Here is a 22,085-nt window from a genome sequence, read left to right on the forward strand (position 1 = left end):
AACTGCCTGGTCTTCTCTTCAGTGACTTCAATCTTCAACTTCAAACTCTCAACGTGCCACCAAGTGAAAAGTCTCTAAGAAGATGTCTCCAGGCCCACAGTACATGCCCTTTGGGTCAATCTAGCATTGCTCATTGACTCTAAAGCATCATTGGGGTCCTGGATAATGTTTCTGTCCCAGTCAGGCTGCCTGGGGCAGAAGAACTCCAGAAATGGAGCATGACAACTGGTTCCACTTATGACCCTCCTTTCCCAAAATTCCTAGAAAACCCAGGGCTACCCATTTGTCCTTCATATACTAGAACCTGTCTCGCCGGAACAGAGGGTTGGTAGCCTACCAGTGAAGAATGCAGGCTGAGAATCAGAGGAATTTACAGTGCTGCCAAGAGAGGCAAAGCAAGAAAGGCATTCAAGAGAAACTTAGCCCAACAAAGCCAGTTCCCAGTGGCGTACCCAAGGGTAGGGGCTGGTGGGAGTGGTCTGTCCTACGCACACATAATAAAGAGGGCACATTGTATGTCAAGAATTTAAAAAGCAATAATAAAACTAAGAATCAGTCTGCCTTTTACCACCACCATACACTGGCACTTCTAAGCAGTGTTGGTGACAAAACACTCCTTCCCACCCAGGAAGATCCCCTCCTAGACCCATCATGGCAAACTACCCATGGCACCCTAGACCTGCCAGAGTCTTTGCTTGGGCTCCTCTGCCTGTAATAATTTCTCCTCCAATCTCATCTGCCCACATCCTACCCATCAAGCTCCATGTCAAATGCTGCCTCTTCAAAGGAGATTCTCATGTGTCATCCCTTCTTCCTCTTAACTCCTAGGGCAATGTATCTGTATTCTTCTATTCCTACCTTATATTATATTTCAACATGCAAAAATGGTATCTTCCCTGTTGCTAGACATCAAGATGCATTGTATGGGATTTGGAATTGGGCCTGGGTTAGAATCCCAGCTCTCACTCTGAACTAGCTGTGTGTTGTTAGGCTAGTTTTAATAACCTCTTTACCCTTTTTTCACATCTACACAATGAGACTATCTCCTACCTCATAGGGCTGTGGCATTAAATTAGATAATGTACATAAAATATCTAGCCTGAAATAATATGCACCCTATAGTTATTTGTTTTTTCTACTCTCATCTCAAGGGTAAAATCGTATTCTTTCGTCGTTGTCCTCCCCTCCCACTCCTGCAGGACTTCCCGAGATAAGTCATAAAATGGGGAGGGTATAGAAATGCAAGGGTATTAAAAAATGAGGGTAGAGAATACCTACCACCTAGGCCTGTGTGGAAGATTAAATGTGTGCATTTTTTAGATCAGAACCATGTGCCTGGTATGAGTTCTAGGAATGGGAAGTAAAATAATCTTGTGAGTCAATGTAGGACTTTTTGACTCTATGAAGCACTCCAAGTACAGATGATCAAGATGCTGTTTACTCTGCTTCAAACGCCTCCTTGTCGTCACCAAATAAAAACACCAGGGGGTAAATCGGGACCTCAGAGTGTTTAGAAAATTGCATAGGGTTAGAGCTAAGAGACCTTCCCCCCTTAGGTATCATGTGTTGATAATTCTTGATGTGTCAGGTACCAAACTAAAAACATTACAAATAGTGTCTTATTTAACTTTCATCTGAGCCCTATAAGGAGCTGCCTGGACTATCTCTATTTTACAGATGTAACAACTGAGGCACAGAGAGGCTAAGTAACCTGCCCATGGGTGCACAACTAATAAGGTGCAGAGCTACGTTTGTTAAGTTTTACAGCCACTCTCTCACTAGCTGTGGGTCTACGGCAGAGCTTTCTGTGCGAATGGAAATGTTCTGTGCTGTCTCATATAGTAAACACTAGCCACACGTAGCTTGAGGCTAGTGTGACTGAGGCACTGGATTTTACATTTCACTTAATTTTAATTAAATTTAAATAGCCACCCATGTCCAGTGGTTGCCACATTGAACACTTCAGGACTATCATGTCTTCAAGGTACCCCCTTGTTTTGATGCCGGAGATGACGTGAGTCGCCCTAGGCACGAAGTCAGGGCAGAATCTTCAAAGGGGACAGTAGGGCTATGCTAATTATAGAGCGTAAGCTTTGGAGGAGGAGGATACACTGGAGCTTGAAGCCCAGATTCCATCATTCACTGGTTGTGCCCACAGCACATTAGTTCACCTGCCTGTGTATCTGATGGCTTTTCGGAGAAGGAAGCATAACACCATTTTTAGGGCCAATGTGACCATCAAGTAATCTAGCATATGAGAGAGTGCTTAGTACACAGCTGGTACAAGTTAAGGTGAAGCTGTGGCACCCACATGTCACTTATAACAAGTCCTCTCTCCACGCTTAGAGAGCAGGAGAAGAGAGGGAGAGAAAGTCATAATAGAAATGAGGCAGGGCCCTGTGAGGTTTTCCACCTGCATCCCACTTAGCATGCCTGTGTGTCACGGAATGAGCATGAGCTGAGGGACACACATCTGTTTTCTCAACAGACTCTCAGAGTCTTAATGCGTGAAGCTAGTGTTTATATGTGATTTTCCCCTAATGCCCTGACTTTGGAACTTAATCACGACTCCACCCCAAGCTAAATAAGGGCCCTTCATGTTATTTCCCCCGAACCAAATTCCTATGTATAGGCTGTTATTATGATTATGTCTATAACTGAATAAAAATGCTCCTTACCCCAGCCAGCTGCTGGATACATGCTTGTTCTTGCTAGTTCACTCAGACGCGCATGCACTCTCTCTCTTTCTCGCCGGCGTGTATGCACACGTGGTATGCTCTCACTTTCTGGGTCAGTTGTTAACTTAATTGTCTCTCGCCTCCAAACCCACCTGGTTTACAGGTGTGGGGGCTGGGACTCTGTAGATCACCCCTCTTCTGGGCCAGCAGGCTCCCTGTTAGATCTGCCCGCAGTGGGTGCCCCTCCTGACTGGAGGCAGGAGGAAGAGAGGCGGTGACTCCTTATTTGTCTCCTACTCCGTCAGCATGGCCCCAGTGATAAGTCTTCACCCTGGGAGCAGTAACTGGTTCCGGTGTGAGCAACTGACTCCACTTTGCAGTTTCTCTGTATTCCCAGCATCTGTTTCTTTGTGCTCCCTTCAGAGACACCAGCACAGCCAGCCGTCCAGTGTATCTTCCTCTGGGACCTGGGATCCCCTTCGCAAGGTATTTACATGTTCATTATCCTGACTTCTTCTTCCCTGTGTTCCCCCAGCCCTAGAGGTATAGCTGCATCCTGCCACTTACTCCCACTGTGACCCGCAGTATCCTTTTGTACCTCTTGGATTGTCCAATACCTGGTTAACCAACGAGCTGCCTTATCTCCAAACACAAAGGGACGTGAAGCAGAATCCCAACAGGCCTTGCTAAGTTTCCCCCAGGTTACAACACTTACCTGAGACTCCTTAACCTCTCATGTTCCTCATGGCAGCCCACTCTTCATCGCACCTCACATAAAAACACACAGGTCTAACTGTTTCTTCAGATCTTCACTTGCTTAGGAAGGCTCCACGACATATAAAATTTGTATTCACTAAATCTGTATGCTTTTCTCCTGTGAATCTGTTTTTATCACTTTCAGGCCCAGCCACACGGCCCCTAAGAGGGTTGAGTAAAACCTTTTCTTCTCCTATGCAAGTCTTCACACTAATTCTTTCTGTGAAAGTACCTGGTGTAGCTTCTGTCTCTTGACAGGCCCTGACTTCATGCTCTTTTTCCTCTACCATGGACAAACTCTGTCGCTATGTCCATAAGAATGTATGAGCATGTCCTGCATTTTTTCCCAGATAAAAGCTATCAATAAATTATCAACATATCCTGACATTTCTTGTATAGATCCTCTCTGCCCAGCATCTAAATACAGGATAGAAAAAAGAAATAGAGCACACATCGAATCATGTAATTTGATATGTTAGAGGGTAATTAACCCCTGAGCTCATTCCATGTGCCAGGGCGGCTAAAAGCAAGGTAAAACATATAGATGTTTCCACTAACAAAGGTCAACATGTGGGAGTCCTTGCAGGAGGCATTTGCTAAAAGTCTAGGGTGCAGGTCTTCTGTAGCAATAGAGCAACAACTAACTATGTCAAGTTAACAGGAGTCCTTGCAGTGCCGTAGCCATTGACAGTCTTAACTTCCCCTACTGCCAACTCTCTAGAGAAGGTGCAATACAATACAACATATTGCAATACCAAAGGAGGCTACATTATATCAGATCCACTTCAATGGGAATGCCCTCGACCATCCCCACCCCCACCCACCCCCAATGCTGTCAGTCTTATCCTTTGTAAATACAGTGGGAGACCCGGGAGGAGTCTCCACTGCTTATTGGTTACCACCCACCTCTTCCACCTAGGTGACTTGAAGGAAGGACACGTTAAACTATAGCATCTCCAATCACATTAAGCTCTCATTCTTCTGAGATGATTCCTGTGGATGAGTCAGAACTTCATGCCACAGATCAGGTGACTGTCCCACAATCCATGTTGTGGCTAACCCACCTGCCAGCCCCAACATGACTGGCAGCCGAGGCATGTCTAGTGGCTCAGTGGGCATCCTGACTTGGAGCAGCCATCACAACCTGGGTCTGCAGACTCCAAATTGCCTGCAATCTTCAGCTGGTAGCCTGGACCTTCTTCCCTATGCCACGTGAGCCACACGCCTTCAGGTCACTGGCATATGAAGCCTATGATTTCTGGCTTTAATTTCATCCGCTGTTAATTCTGGTCTTCATAGACAGTGGTTTCCTCCATGTTCAAAAGCCCAGTCTCCTTTCCTTTCCAAGCATTGCTCTCATTAACAGCTGTAAATATAGTTGAAGCTGTCCATATTCTGCCCTTGTCCCTCAGCTTTTCCAAGGCCAGCCTCCAACTGCCATTAGCTTCATCTCTTTGCATGAGGATTTTCTCCAAAAACTGCCTGGGCATTGCAGTCCAGGAACATCTGGGTATTGACTCGTCCTGAGAGGAGTCCTCAATCAGTGGCTGATAGAATCTGAGGGATAATTTTGATGGCATGGTCTTGGCTGTTCCCAGAATTTCCCCATAGGCTTGAGCTCCAGTGTTCGTAGTCATCCACAACTGGCTCAGCAACACACCTTTTCTTTCCTTTCCCTATTTTCCTTTCCCTGGCCTTTTACTGGTGCTCCCAAACAAACTACTTGCTCTCAGATCCTTGTCTCCGGGTCATTCCTGGTGAACTAAAACTTACACAGTAGAAAACTACCTTTGCCCAGCTCCAGTCACCTCAGTCTTTTCAGCAAATGCTTCAGTTTTCTGTACATATAGCTATAAGTGTACATAAATATGTATTCCCAGGCTATGTTAATTGGATTTATAAACAACAAACAATGTATGTCGGGCTAACATTTGAGTTTTCATGTATTTTGCTTTGTGCTGGTTCTGTCTATCCTGAAAGCTGATAAGATGTACAAAGGCCAGGAGTGCAGTGCCTCCTTCTTCTATAATTTTCCACGATACCTGGCATGATGCTCTGCAAAGTGAATATTCAATCAGAGCTGACAGAGAAGAGGCCATAGAGGTCATGTCCATCTGTCTCATGGGCTTGTCAAGAGTGAGAAAGCTCCTAAGAGAAGGAAATTGTGATGCTATTTTCAACCCTCTGAAGGATGAGCCTGGAAGACCAGAATGGAAGCTGGCACCGAGACAGGGCACCAAGGTAGGACACCAGAGTCACATGGCATGTGTTAAGCCCTACATGCCAACAGGACGGGAGATGCTGCATCATTATATGTGTTCTCTTAGCCTATTTATGAGTGAGAGTCAAGTCGGAGGCAAACTGAGCTAGAAGAGCTAGGTGGGTCAATGTTAGGTCCATTCCTGGGAGATCTTTCTGGAAAATCTCGGGCCTTGCTGAAAAGCAGTAGCCATCTGATTTATTACGCACCTCAAAGTACATCACGGAACAACTGGGTGCTAATAGGTGAGGGACCAAAACAGGTAAAGAGGAGGCCCTACCTTGACACATCTTATACTCCAGAAGTGAAGATTTTGGGGACTAGTAGCAGAGGCAGATAACGGTGAATATTAATACCTCTAACTACAAACATGCCCACCTTCGTTTCGGGCTCTCATCCCTCTCCTGGGCCCAGGGGACTTTATTTTCCTTCCTACGTAGCACAAAGGCTGGCTTTTCAGATTCTAGACCTGGAGTCTTTATTAACTACTCCCCCAGGATATAAAGATTCCAAAAGACCTTCCAAATCAAAGGAAGGTGAAACGACAGTGTTATTTCAGAACTGAGTATTTTGTTGCATTATTTTCTAAGCCTTTCACAACGGACAAACCAGATAAGGTATTGATTAAACAGATCACTCCACGTTACACAGATGAATCCCAACTTGGCTACTAACAGAATTCACTGTAATATCCTTTTGGCCCTTCCTGGTTGACTCTAGCACCTCAAGAGCAAACAGCTACTGGATAAGCTCACGTTATCGGCATTCCACAGAGATTGCCACAGCTGCAGGTGGACAGGGCAGGCCTACCCACAGACTGTAGCCACCCACCAGTTATGAGATGCTAAAAGAACATTTCTAAGGCTTTCTCTGAGGAAATCACACCAACATATGGCTTTACATAAATCCTTCTGCTCAAGGAAACTTAAATTCTAGAGCAGCTTTCTAAAAATAATTTTAATTTGACTAGAAAGGCCAGCCCTTTACAAAGACCAGACTGGTTTCCCCCCACCCCAACCCCATCATATGGGAACTTGAAGAAGCCACAACAATGACAAGCAGACGGAGCAATGGGTAATTCATCCAGAAATGAGTTGTAAACAGAATAGTAAACAGCTGTCATATGGCCAGAAAGAAGTGAGGTTTAAGAAGGGCATGGAAAGGAAGCACCAGAGACCTCTAAGCCACACACAACATATTCTCACGATCGATCTTCCCTAACTTCTGCCCCCATTCACATACAAATCCTTCATCCGACAGCCAGATAAACAAACAATCTTTTACATGAAATACATTGAAAATAGACACAAGAGCCAGACAATTGAGTCTCAGAGTGAAGTTCTAGATGACTGATCAATTCAAAAGTATTCTGCATATTATGTATGGGAGAAATTTGATACTACATTTCTCACATGTGAGATATACAATAGAATGCAAATAGAATGCTTAATTAACAGTCACCCTCAGAGGTATAGGCCTACTGAAAAAGAACCATGGCAAAAGGGATAAAGGAAACACATTCCATTAGGGTTGTTTACTCTCCCATTCTTTGCATGCGATGAGTGTCATTACGGCATAAAAACGACATCACAGGTTACCAAGGATTTTACCCACTCAGAAGGAAGATTTCAGCACTTTCTTAAGAGTCAAGTTGAAAATATGCTGTACTATCCCAAACTGTGCTCAAGTTTGCATTGAATTTATCATTGGTAATTTAACCCGTAGCAAGTTATAATATTAAACACGGTGCCTTGATATTCCTGTTAATGTCTAAAGTAGCTAAATATTAAAAGGTGGCTTATTTGAAGTCAATTCTAATTCTGCCCAGTCTCCGCTCTTAAGGCAGGTTAACATCTCCCCACCTTAGTTTTATAGCAATTATTTTCCTTCATCCCCAAATGGCACTTGTCCTTGACCGTCTGTGTGTGTAACAAATCAGGAATGGACACGGGGTTATTGATTGTGTGGAGTGTTTTCTCAGTGCTGATGGTTAGTGTCTCAAAGAAGCCTGTAAACTGTTTGACTGTTTTTATACTCATGCTAGACCATAGTAACTGGAGTACAAACTCCATGAAGGCTGAAGCTGTTTCTATGCATGTTCCTTTTGTAAGTCTCATCATGCCAACTAGAGTGCTGGAGATTTAGCGAAGGTGACCACATTTTCTAATAAAAAATTCTGATGCTCAGTGCAATAGGATATTTCTTGCAGGGCTGCCAAAATTGGATTAGGCATCCCTCGGGGTTCCATGGACAGGATCCATAGAAAGTCCCTAATGAAGATGGTGCCAATGAGTCTCCTCCTGGAGGGCTTCCAGTATTTTCTAATCTACCTGTAACCCACTGTTGAAGACAGAGGTTAAGAACACGATCTTGAATGCCAGAAAGCTACACATGCACCTCGCTGATGTCAATCCTGCAAAGATTCTGCCAGATCCTCCCAATGGGGAAAGAGGCCCTAGGAATCCTCTGTAGTTGGTCCCAGGACAAGGCACAGAGCAGACCTAGGAGTTTTCAGTCTCATAAGCTTGATCCCTTTCTTCTTGGCCCTTCCAGCTGCTCACAGGAAATGAAGGGGCGGGGGTGAATCTGTCTTTCCTCAGGAATTCTGTGCATAGAGCTCCTTGACTTGCCTGGGAGAGGTACCCAGGATATAACAAGGAATCCTGCTCATTACTGAGCAGTATTGTGATATATGATGGGTACTTGCCTAGCTAATATAACTTTAGACAATTCTGGATTTCGATTGTCTCATCTACAAAGTGGACATACATTAATGACTCTCAACAACACAGGTTTGAACTACATGGGTCCACGTATATGCAGATTTTTTCAATAAATACAGTATGGTAAATGTATTTTCTCTTCCTTATGATTTCCTTAATAACATTTTCTTTTCTCTAGCTTACTTAATTGTAAGAATACAGCATATAATACATATAACATACAAAATATGTGTTAATCGACTGTTATTGGTAAGGCTTCAGGTCAACAGTAGGCCATTAGTACTTAAGTTTTGGGGGAGTCAAAAGTTACACGCAGATTTTTTTATTGTGCTGAAGGTTGGCAACCCTAACCCTTGTGTTATTCAAGGGTCAGCTGTACTAAATGTCTTGATTACATTAAGTATTTTCTATTCAGACATAAAGCTTATGCAATTGCTCTAATCCACTGGAGCTGTCAATGAGAAAGTCCCCTTTGCTATAGCCCAAGGAAGGTTACTAAGGACAGCACCCATCCAAGTCTACACCAGTAAATTTCCAATCTATCAGTCGTTCCAAAGCTGTGACCTGAAGAAACCAAGTTCCCAGGCAGGAAATGAATATAAACACAGTTCACATTTGCCTGTGTGTGGTCTACCCAGATGCAAACAGATTACTCAACCAGGGCAAACACATGAGGTGCCAGCATCAAACCCAAATGGTGACAGGACCAATTATGACTCGGCTCGCCTTCCTGAATTTGAAATGTCACTTACCCTGGAGAAATGCTCTGTCTGGAAAAGCCCTGCAAAAAAGAAATCACACCACTAGGACGTTCATTCCCATTGATTTCACATGGAGGAGGCAAAATAGAATAACCAACTTGCTGTGCTACGCAGCAAATCATTACCTTCCTTGATTTTGGAGAAGTAGAAATCTTTATTTTAATCCAGAAGTCACAAACTCATATGAACAAAAAGGCCCGAAGGTAACATAGACAAATGAAGAGGGCTGGGCGGGCACTGTGTGAAACTTGAGAGCACATGATTCAGTCCTAGTGGTCATTTTTGCCAGGTAGGGGGTAGGACTGAGGGATATCAGATCTTCCCAGTTTTCAAGAGAAGCCAGAAATCTAAATGATTTGTGGAAAGCTTCCTAAAATGCTTGCAAGTACAACATTTTTTTAATTACCATACACACAAACAAGACATATCCGTGGACCAGATTTGGCCTGTAAGTTGCTGCATTTCTAGGTTTCTTCTATAGATAAAAATTATAGACATGAAAAGAGTCCAATTCCAATGGTTTCAGCATAAATAGGGTAGAGTAGAAGGGTAGCAGCCTTGGAGTCAGGAAACCTGTATATTTATCCTGGATCTGCCATGCTCTTATAGGGAGAAGATGGGCAGTCACTTTGCTTTCTGGAGTCCATTTCCTTCTGTCCGAAATGGAGCTATTATAGATTGCAAGGCTGTTTTGAGAATTACATTAAAATAGGTGAAAACATATGAAAAGCACTCAGTGCGATGCCCGATACATTACACCATGATACACTTTATGCATGTATTCCCTCAACTAAAAATTTGAAATAATTTTACCTCAAAGGAACTGTCATTTGAATTAAATGGCATTGTACAAGTGAGGGGCTTAGCACAGTGCCTGCAGAGAGTAAGTGCTCAATAAGTGTTTGTTGTGGTTATTATCTGTAACCAAGAAACATGTTTTCCAATTCTAAATTTGACCGACACGGACACAGAAATCCGGAGAAAAAGACAACGTAGTCAAGTCTCTGCTAGTGTGTTAGCAAAGTCCAAATCAAGAAAAAAGGTTTCCTGGTTCCTGACCAGTAACATTTCCACAAAGCTCTAGTCTCTATTCAACTCTTGACTCACAACATGCTCTTTCTCTGTATTAGTTTCACTAATATATTCAATACCGACCAATCGGCTGGTGTTTGTTTGCTGTTGTTGCTAATGACTGGTGTAGTTGCTTTGACAGTGTTAATTTATTGATAAAGGGGAAGCGGCAAAGGGAAACACACTAACAGACTTTCTCTACTATATAAAATTCAAAGGATATTTTATACTTCACAATAAAATCCAAAGGATCAACTTATTTTCTTGAAAAAAAAAACACTTACTGTATAAATTGACCTGCTTTCTGGTTCATTATGTAAAATTATAATTTTGTTCTCTTTGTCTATGACAATCCAAACAGCCTCATAATCATAAACAGTAATGTTTGACATCTGTAGGAAAAGAATATTATTCTATTTAATAGACAGACAAAATTATCCCAAGCCACTGTTTGGGTAAACAAGGCTTATGAATATCAACACTGTCAAGGTAAAACCCTCAGGCATCCATGAAAGCAAAAATGCACAAAATGTTTGGAATCCAAACAAGAGACAATATTGTAAAAAATCAACAAAACTGGCAGCTCCCAAAACATGAATTTCACTTTAAATGTAGGTCTGAAAACAGGGCCCAATTTGTTAAAATTTGTTCATTTCCTGGTTTCTCTCAGTCATGTGCACTCCATTTCCTCACATCCTGTCTCCCATTAGGACCTAATGGTCTAATATCGCCCCTTCTCTCTCAAGTTCACGCTCAGACTCGATGACCACCATGTTGAGACCAGTCTATTTAGAGAGTTGATGGTAAACACACACAGTGTCACCATTTAACCGATAGTCTTGGTCCCTCTCTCAGAGTTCCCTCCCTCTGCTTCTTCTCTCATGTTTTCCAAGTTTCTCATTTGTTTAAAGACTTAATGAATACTAGGCTAGGGGTCAGGCACTGACCTGACCCATTCAGGTCCATTCATTAAAATAATGGAAATCTTGGGGGGACATTTTTATTTCTAGCTAGGTAGGTGCTTAGCTTTAAAACTGCAGACATAACAATAGTAATAAACTTTAAAGTCCTCAAGCCTTGCCTCAAAACATCTTCTCTATCTACTTACCCCTGATTCTAGCAGAGAGTTTATCTCTCCTTGGCAACGTGCTCTGCCTCACCACAATTTGTTTTTACTGGTATTAAATATGTATCCCTTTACCTTCTAGATTACCTTTTAAGCTCCTTGAGAGAAGGGACCCAGTGTTGCTGGCATTTGGACACATTTCCCCTAGTGAACACCTAGTAGAATGCCCTGCACTAGTAGGAGTCCTCGTAATAACTTGTTGAATTGAATTATGACCCAAATTCATGTCTGGTCATCATTTTAAAACACTTTAATCTCTTAAGATTCTTCTTAGTACTCTCACCAGAGAAAGTGGAGATGAATTCATTACTATGCATGACAAAGTGAACAGCCCAAATTGGATCTGCCTTGACCTTCTAGTGTGGTATACAACTGGAATATGAAGCTGGTTAGAAGTCACATCCATCTAAGTTGGCAGATCTATCAGGATCCTGTTGAAGATACTAGCATGTGAACTGGTTAGAGTTGGATTTATACATTTCCATCATAGGTAACGGAGGTGAACAGGAACCTGCCAAATCATAGGGCCTATTCTGTCTGCCCAAGGAGAACATTCAATTAAAATGATTACTTATATATGTTCTGCAGAGCTTTAAAGATCTCATTCTTCATACTCCCTTGGGAATCTGGCAAGAGACAGAGAATATGTCCATTTCTGCAGGTGAAGCAGAGAGTAACTCAGGGAAGAATCCCAGATTCCCTGAGATTGAAGTTCTATCCCCTGAGCTCAGACAATGGAATGTTTAGGCCACAGATTTCAAGATACGGCTTCTTTGGCAGGTTTATCTGTTCCTAATCAGAATGTAACAGCTAATTACAATGAAGTTTACTGTCATTTTATAGGCATGACTTTACAGAATGAGGCTATTTATTTCTTCCTAAATACTGTGTACAATTCAAATAGTTGCAAGTTGAGCAGTAGTGGCTTACCAATGATTTCATGGGCTAAAACAGATTATAAATAGCTCAATCATTTCACTTCAGTACGTTTTTTTTAAAATAAAATATACCTGTTTATTAAAACAATCACCTTTCTTTATATTTAGTCAAACAATACACAGAACAATAGCAAAAGAAATTCAATCACCCAGGTACAATTAGGTGCCAAGCTTACAAACCTTATACTGTTATCAATTACTACTCAAACCAAGCATGATTTTATTTAATTAGGCCTCATGCTATCCTTAGTTTCTTGGATGTGTGTGTGTGTGTGTGTGTGTGTGTGTGTGTGTGTGTACATGCGTGCATGGTCTAGGTGGGGTTCTTTGATCAAAATCATCTATCTAGCATTATGAATACCTAAACTTCATGTGCCCTTTATTCATATGTAACTTTTCACTTTCTCTAACACTGAAACTAACAAACCGCATCTCTCCTGTCTGCCAGACCACTTAGCACAGAATATTTCCTCTCCCTTTCCCAGTTTCCTGCTTCCTCTTCTTTTCATGCAAAAAGGATAAAACAGCCAGCGTACAAATATGACCAATTGGGTGATGAACCCTTTTATAGCGAATTTCTAAGTTGGAAGAGGAGCCACTCGGTGCACACTCTAAGGCAGCAGCGTCCAAACTTTTTTCAACGTTTTTTACCAAGGGCCATATGCGGTAAAATACACAAACAGCCGGGCCACTCACTCGAGGTGAAGTACGTATTGCCTCACCTGGTTTATTTAAGTAAATTAAATATATTTTTGGAATTTGCTGCGGGCCAATTAACAATGGATTGTGGATCGCAGTTGGCCCGCGGGCCGCAGTTTTGACACCCCTGGTCTAAGGTTTATCCCCCAACCCTCCATAGTTGCTGCCCACTCACCCACAGCTCATAGACTCTACACTATTTTAAAAGAACTTGGGATTGCTTAAATACCAACCTATTTCAGACCTTTTCCTTTAGAAACATATAAATATTTTCTTTATACACACACACACACACACACACACACACACCCTCACACAATTTAAGTGGCCAAAGGAACTGCACTATATTAGGTACTTTGACATTTGTTTTTTCCCTAAGAGCTTATAATAAAATGGGCAATACAGACTCAGACAGACATGAAGTGGGCATTCAGCAAACACTACCTACATCATTAACCCGTGAAGAGACAGTGAAATGTCTCTCCCATATACTACAGCCCAAGGGCTTTTGAGGCGAGGAACAAAGGCAGGTATAAAACTGAGGGAAGCAGTCCAATACCTAGTGACACCCATGTCCAGTGGGCTAAGGATGCTGGGAAACCATAAGTTCTTTGCTGATCAGACCAAAACGAAGAGAACCATGACAACAAGCCTTGAGAAATTAAAAAGTAAAATAGCTGAAACAAGAGATTATTAAAAAGGGAAATGCTGATAATACTATGATACAGATACAAATGAACGTAACAGGAATAGATTTTTAAATGATAATACTTACAAAGTGGCTGCACAGAAAGCTCTCTGATGAGCTTATATTTTTAAAGGGTAAGTACAAAAGCCAGAAAAAAGGTGCAGTGTGAAGGATTCACACAAAGTGTCCAAAAGGCTGACGCAAAGAAAGAACCACAGATTTTTTTCAACATATAAAGAAACATAGGTTTTCTTCTGAGTCCTTTTAAGCTCAAGGAAAAAGCAAAACAAAGTTAGACAGAGTCAGCTACTGTTCAAAGCAGAAAAGGAGAACAACTCTCTTGCTGTCATTATTTTTCAAGATGTTTTCAGACAAAAATGGGTCAAGTATGGAAAAAAGAAAATTTACTTTATTTGATTTACTAGCTGATTAATTATTTATTAAGTAACTCCCAAGTGCCAGGAATTGTCCTAGCCTCTGGAAACTTGGGAGAATATGACAACTGTGGTCTCTGCCTTCATGGAACTTGCATTCTAGTGAAATTGAAAATGAAAGGAAGCTTACAGTTCCGGTAGTAGAGCCACACACAGATTGTCCAGTGAAGGTATCTATCACTCCTTCGCCAATGTTGCAGTATTGAAGATTCATTTTATTTATGGAGCTCTTAGATTTCTTTTACAATGTCTAAGAGACGATGAGGAAATAGTAATGGAGGATTTGACTGAATTTGAGACTCCAGAACCCAACAAATCAGATCCTAAAATACTGAAAGACTTTAGGTGGTAACTGTAGAACACTTAGTGAATCTCATTCTTTAAAAATATTTATAAGAATGTCAAAAACTACAAAAGTATTAAACGTTTTTTTCAAAAAAACAAGTCTAACAATACAGAGAAAATACAGAAAACAACATTATGGGATCACAGTCATGTTGCAATTGAGGTTCTTGTGCATGCAGCGTATTGCAGTGGTGTGCTGGAGCATGCCCTTACACCTGTGTTCATGTTTTCCCAACTCTGCACATTAGCAACTTGAACTTTGTGATGGGGCAGTATTTACAGCACAGAAAGTGGCAAGTGCTACAAACAAGAGATTTTCTTTCTTCCTTTCCTTTCCATCCCTTCCCTACATAGTTTCCACCCCGCCAACCTTTCTTTCCTTTCTTCCTCTCTTTCCATCTGGAAAGCCCATGGTTAGACATTTACCAGTACACCAATGTCTTCATGTAATATGCTGTGAATTCCATATAAACGTGTTTCCCAATGGGTTTACTAAATATATATTTAATTGTCATAGATACTACCAGATAATTTTTCCTAAATATAAAAATCTATACTGTGACCAGAAACATATGAAAGTATGCATATAACAGAGTACTCATCAGTTATATGGTTAATATAATATTATACCTGCATTTAATTATAACCAATCCAAAGGGTAGAAAATTTTATTCAAATTATGTTTTAATTTGTGCTACCCAGATTACAAATGAAGTGTAATCTTTTTTTATAAGTTCCGTGTTTCCTTGAAAATAAGACCTAGCCAAACAATCAGCTCTACTGCATCTTTTGGAGCAAAAATTAATATAAGACCCAGTCTTATTTTACTATAATATAAGACCGGGTCTTGAATTGAATAGAATAGAATAGAATAGAATAGAATAGAATAGAATAGAATAGAATAGAATAGAATAGAATAGAATAGAATAGAATAGAATAGAATAGGAGTAGAATACCAGGTCTTATATTAATTTTTGCTCCAAAAGATGCATTAGAGTTGATTGTCTGGCTAGGTCTTACTTTTTGGGAAATAGGGTTGTTGGCAATTTGCACCCTTCTTCTGTGAATGACCTGTTCATATATTTTGCTCATTTTTCAATTTCATTATTTATTTATATCATCTGGTCTGATTAATATTAGTTACATAAACTGATCTGTCATGTGTTACAATTTTTTTTCTTAGTCTATATTCGATCATTAGACTATGTTTGGTATCTTTTGACAAACACTTTTTGTTGACAGATGTATCTCTTTTTCCTTTTAATTCCCGGTTTTCTTGTTTTACTTAAACAGTTCCCCCCAACCCAAGTACTGTGGTCTGAATGTGTCCTTCTCAAATTCGTATGTTACAATGTTAATGTCCAATGTGATGGCATTAGCAGGTGGAGCCTTTGTGAGGTGATTAGGTCATGAGGGCAGCCCTGATGAGTAAGATTAATGCCCTCATAAAAGAGAGCTCCCTTGCTCCTTCTGCCATGTGTGGGTACAGGAGAAGCCTGCAACCTGGAAGAGGGCCATCTCTCAACCATGCTGGACTTCCAGCCTCCAGAACTGTGAGAAACACATTTCTGTTGTTCATAAGCCACCCAGTCTGGTATTTTGTTATAGCAGTCCAAACAGATTAACACACCAGGCTTCAAGGAAAGTCACATGGATAAGTAACTAAGAGCCTGGGCTCTACACTCAAACTGCTTCAGCTTGAATTGCAGCTCTGCCACTCTGAATTCCAGTGTGCTCTCTCCAAGTCTCTGTTTTTCTGTTTATAAATTAGATAAAACAACAAAAACAACAGTAGCACATTTGGAGAGCTTTTTTGATGAGTAAATATCTAACTGTATATTCGTATTGTGAAATTCACTATTCATTGCTCTTCTCCTATGTCTTGAAATGTCTATTCTGGCTCAATTTTCATTTGGTTTACTAGTTCATCAAATATTTTCATAGATATAGTATAAGGATAGATTACAGTCTGACCCTTTGCATGACTGAAGATTTCTGTCTTTTCTCTGATTGATAAGTGAAATCTCAGATGCGACTTCTGGACATTCCCCCGCTCAATAGTCTCTCAACACCCTACTGTCTTCCAGCTTCAGTGGCGGCAGGTTAGTGCTGGTCTGGTTCTCTTATCCTACTAAGAAATATATTCTTTCTCTCTGGAAGCTTAGAAAAGTTTCTGTTTCTCTTTGTCCTTCCAGAATTTCACCAGGAGATATAGATTATACATGTACCCTATGTTATTCTCTTGCGTATACACAGCCCCATGTATGTGTGTGTATGCATGGTATATATAATGTTTTATATGTGTTATATATAATATACACACATCCTTATGTATTTATAACTCCAGTGTACACACACTGATATGTATTCATAAGTGTATTTACATATATGTGCATATTTATAGGTGTGTAGAAATATGTGTACATGTATGTATAGGCACATATACAAATGTGTGTATGTATGTCGATATACATAGACACACATCCATATGTATACACATATTTTTGTTTATTATGAAACCTAGATTATATTTTTCAAACAGAAATTTCAAATATTTCTTAATCTTAAGAAACTTTTCTGTTTTTTTTTTTTTTTTGTCTTTTTTTGATTATCATTGCTCTGTTGATATCTGTTCCTTTTTTCCTCCTGATTTTTTTTTTTTTTTTTTTTTGCAAACTTAAGTGCCTTGGAACTGCCTTCTATGTTTCTTATACTTTTTTACATAATATATTCATTTCTTTGTATTTTTGCTCTTTGCTGTGAGGTGATCATTGTACTTGATTTTCTAGGAATCTAATTTGGTCTTCAGAAGAGATTATTAATTATCCTTTCAAATTGTCTGCTGAAGTTTTTAATTTATGAAGCATTTTTTTCTTAATTCTAGAATTTGGGGATTCTAATTGCATCTGTTTAAAAAATTGTCTAACCTCTGAGGTAAAGTTTGCATCTGTCAATTCCATTACTCCTGTATCAACAGGAAAACCTTTTCAGTTGGTCTATTTGGCTGTTCACATGTTTCAGTTCTTTCTCTTTTCAGATATATAATGGGACTGTACTTCCCACCCATACAAATACAAGAGGTATAATCAAAAAATGCGGTGAGTGTTAAATTTGGAAAAAAATTTATTACAGTAAAAGACACATTTCCCCCTCAAAATACTTCCCCTCACTTCAAACACACTTATCCCATCATTCTTGCTACTTTCTGAAGCAGTTCTGGAAGTCCTCTTTCGTGTCTTTAGTTGCGCTGTCATGGCTGCCTCGATGTCTTGAATCCATTTAAAACGTTTACCTGTCATGGTCATTTTGACTTTGGGGAAGAGCCAGAAGTCACTCGGTGCCAGATTCAGGGAATAAGGTGGATGAGGACACACTGTAATGTTTTTATTTGACAGAAATTGCCATACCAGAAGCAATGTGCGACGTGGAGGATTATAATGACGGAGGATAAAGTAAAGACACTCACTAAAGACACTCACTTTCTACTGCAGAACTTCCAGAACTGCAGCAGAAAGTGGCAAGAATGATAGGATAAGTGTATTCAAAGTGAGGGGGAGTATTTTGAGGGGGGTTAATGGCAATGTGCCTTTTACTGTCATAACTTTTTTAAAATTTAAACATTCACCGTATTTTTCGATCACACCTCAAAAGTGTGACTTCTTTTTTCCATTAAGCTGTGAGAAAAGTGGTGTGTGTAACTTCAGAGCAGAAGTTTTAAGAATCAGTGCATGCTTTGTAATATTCCTTTTTCTCTGTCCCAGCAACCATCATTGTTCCAATTCGTGGCTTTTTTGTCACCCTGAGTCTTACAGGAAGAACAATGATGCCATGGAAAGAGCCCTGCAACCAACCTTCACTAAACATGTAGGTGGGTGAGAACTATTTTATTTTAAGCCACTTAGTTTAGGGGCCATTTGCTACTGCACCGAAGTCTAGTATATCCTGACTGATACAGTTTGCCTAGTCTTCCTCTCTCAGATGCACTTTTGAAAAATGAGTGATTGGGCAGATATACTCACAGAGTCTCCCTGAAGATTTAAGGAGAACAGGAGAGATTCCAGGTGTGCAGAGAGAAATGAATGTCCTGGTTTTCAAAAGGAATTAGGATGAGCAACGAGGAAAGGAAACAGACTGCAAAAATGTGTGAGCTTGACATCAAGCCTTAATTAAATGCTAATGTATATATTAAATAAATTGTGGCTGCATCAAAAGAAGTGATTACCAAGAATTAGTATTTGTTTACCTCGATAGGGTTGCCAAATCTGGTTGACTCAGGGACATGCCATGAACATAAAATAACAAGCTCAGCAAAATATTTTACTGTTTCAAGACACCCTTTTAAAGAACACGGAGAAAGGAGTAGGAGTTAGATGTCTTAACAGCTGGTTGAAAAAATTATTCCCAAAGAGTGTTGATTGATGACTTCAAGTCAATGTGGAAGAAAATCTGTATAAGTTGCAGAAAGTTTTAATCCTTTCCAATGACATATATCAATATCAGGTACAACAGCAGAAATCTGCCTTAATAGAAGCTCAGATAAATAAGACCAGGGACTTTTCATTAGTAACAAGGTCAAAATAATGCATGAATGATATGCTTGCCAAACAGCACAGGAAAACTTAGGCTGTATTTTAAGATGTGCAGAGTCTAGGAAGTGGACAAGGTGAGAAGGGGTCATTGAGTTGGAGTTGGCAAGCCCATATCATGCCTTTGTGCTAATAAGAAAATGGAGGTCCTTCCTCCGAGAAGCCTGAACCTGGACATGTGGCTTGGTGGGTGGAGCGCAAGCTAGAAATTAGCTTCCCTATGCCACCTTCGCCAGGCACCATTGTATAATGCACAGTCTGTGTCACTGGATGGCAGCCTTGGTAATAAGCTGCTGTACTCTGCAATGCTCAGACCTCACCTGGAAGATTTTGCTCCAAACTGGGTATCTCTTTTCAAGAGATACTTTCAAAGTGGGATACTTTCAAAGATGAACAGAACGACTGGTCTGGAAGTAAGTCATATGAGAAAGGGTTGAAAAACCTGGTAAGGACAAAGCTTGATAAGAGGGAACTCGGGAGACCTGATAGCAGAGTGCAACTATTTGAAAGGAAGGGGATTAAATGTGTTCTGAATAGATCCAGAAGGTCAAATGAGGACGAGCGGGGAAACTCACAATGCCCTGTAGATGATGAGTGTTCAGAGGTATGCCAAATCAAGTCCTAGTTATAACAAGACATATTTTTCACTTAAGTTAACGGGGTATTTTTCCATAAATATGGCCATTCAAAAATGGGATGGCTTCCTTTGAAAATAAGTCCCTCATAATTGGAGATTTCTACCAGTCAGGAATTTTATGAAACATCAAAAGTTGAACTAGCAAAACTCTTCCAAGATTCCACAAAATTTCACAGCACACAGTGTTCGACTATACACACATAAGAGGTTGTAAGAGATACAAATATAAATAAACATTTACTGCCTTGAAGTACTTACAGATATGTACATAACCATGATGCCAAGTTATAAACAATTATTTCCTGAATTCATCCAGTATATGGAATAAACCTGTACAATAGAAACTACATACCCTATTTGTATTCTCACTGCAAACATTGGAGTATGAACCATCCAATAATTTGCTAGGCATGTTTATTCTCTTGTCCTTAAATACTGATCCCCAGTAGGAATACTAAGGGCATATATATTCACAGCTTCCCATTAAAGTTTCTTTTATTCTTAGAGAGAGAAAACAGATCTGAATACAGTACCCTCTGCACATCTCTCATTCATTTCCCAGTCTTATTTAAATCAGAATTATCATTCATGCTTCCTAGAGAGCCCATACATCTGGTTTGCCTGGGAAGGTCCTGGCTCGTGCCTATTGTCCCAGCATGATTACATAATTACTAATACCACCCCATTCATTCTCAAAAGAGTCCAGTTTGAACTCTAAATTATCTGGTCACCCTGATACGATCTATCCTACCTTCTAAATGTCCTATGCTCTACTTTCAGACCATAAGGAAAGAAGCATAAAAACCACTAAGTGAGTAGTTTTAAATTGAATGAGACATTTTAGAGGTGACCACTAACATGACTTAAATACCTTGACTGCAAAGCAGATTAAAATTGTTACCTAAACGAAATACAAAGATCTATGGAAGTGTGGTGGAGGAAGGAAGAATGCCAACCAACTGCAAGAGAAAGCCTCCTTGAGAAATAGAGCACTTCCTTAAAACTAAGCAATAGGTGAAAATTTCAGTAACTGGAAGGGGCATTCCAACTAGAATACAGAAACACTTTCACACTCATGTTTATTCATTCATTCATTTATGCATCTAACAAATAAGAAAACAAGTGAAATTGGTTCAAGGAATACTATATTATGTAGGTAATAAAATAGGGAAATGGAAATGTTGGGTTAGTCAGACATTCCTATGTCAACCATCCTTTTTTGTTGTTGTTAGCAACAGAAGTTGAAATGGAAGGAAAATAAGAGTAAATGGGTTTTCCAAGGTATTTTACATATTATTGTTAGCAAATGTGATTCAGTATAATAACCATCTTAAACGGGAATGGTTTGTCCCTCAGTGGTTTTCTCCATTCAAATTGTTTTTTGGTTTTTTTTCCTCCTGCCTAGGGATTTATGATAGAACAGGGTGTAATAGGCAAGATAAAACCGTTCATCATGCAGGCTTAATGTGGGCAAGTAAATTTAACTTGGTGAGCTTGATAGATAAATATTGGCCTTTTCGGGAACACATAGAACACATTTACTTGAGTACAAAACCAGGCTATATACTATGTCCAACAAATTTCTCTGGTCTGAGGTTCAGGGGAAGGGTCTTCCAGTGCTTTAAGTTATGCAGACTGCTGAGAGTACTTCTGGGGGTAGGAGAAAGAGGTTATATATTCTCTGGCTCCCCCAGGTCCCACTCTTTTGATGGCATTTTAATGACAGTACATTTTCTCTCAGTATTTATATCTGTATTTATAAATGAATAAATGACAATGAATGGACAATGAATTAACATCTAACCACCTAGAAATTCAAAGGTAGATCTACTCTTGGTAGATTTATTCACAAAGATGGTTGGAATGTCCCTGACAATGACAGGGCAAATGAAAATGGCACTTAATGAGATTTAATAGCACGTCTAGACATTGTTCATAAGCCACCATCCATATTATGTGCCTAAAAGGCTTTGGGTGGTAAATTGCCCCCAGAGGGGGCTGAATGAAGTTGTGTTATCAACCAGTAAATATGGAGAAATATTGTGAGGCTGATCAGTCAAATCACTTCGCCTCTATTCGTTTTTAGCCAGTGATTCCAGCATTCTTTAGATAAGGCTGAGAGTTAGACTCAGACATTTGGAAATGCACTATACATCTCCATTTAAAGCTTAGTGCTAAGAGCCTAGCTAAAAATTATTAGTGGATTTGTTCCACTCCTAGCATTTAAAATATTTTGGCATATTGGTAATTTTATTTTAAAATACTGTACATTCGGGGTGGGTGTACATGAATAAGGCAACTCTCGTCAGAAATGGTGGTTCAAGTCAAGCCATCATCAATATTGAAAGGTTTTGCCAAAGCCAAAACAGAAGTCATTTCAATG

At 40.1% G+C, this 22,085-nt stretch overlaps 1 protein-coding gene and 1 long non-coding RNA gene across 7 annotated transcripts in view; both read right to left on the bottom strand.

Moving 5' to 3' along the window:
* Positions 1–22,085, bottom strand: part of RBMS3 (RNA binding motif single stranded interacting protein 3) — a 1,259,852-nt gene that overhangs the window by 1,069,190 nt on the left and 168,577 nt on the right. The gene's annotated exons all lie outside the window — the stretch shown is intronic.
* LOC141567193 (uncharacterized) overlaps positions 1–22,085 on the bottom strand; it is a 157,763-nt gene that overhangs the window by 1,704 nt on the left and 133,974 nt on the right. The window contains exon 1 of one of the 2 annotated variants that reach the window (XR_012489631.1): positions 2,831–4,205. The exons of the other annotated variant lie outside the window; for it this stretch is intronic. This is a non-coding gene — a long non-coding RNA (uncharacterized LOC141567193). Of the gene's footprint in view, positions 1–2,830; positions 4,206–22,085 lie in introns of those variants that run through there. 2 annotated transcript variants of the gene reach the window in all.

This window comes from Rhinolophus sinicus, linkage group LG10 (genome assembly GCF_036562045.2).
Source record: "Rhinolophus sinicus isolate RSC01 linkage group LG10, ASM3656204v1, whole genome shotgun sequence".
Taxonomy (NCBI): Eukaryota; Metazoa; Chordata; class Mammalia; order Chiroptera; family Rhinolophidae; genus Rhinolophus; species Rhinolophus sinicus.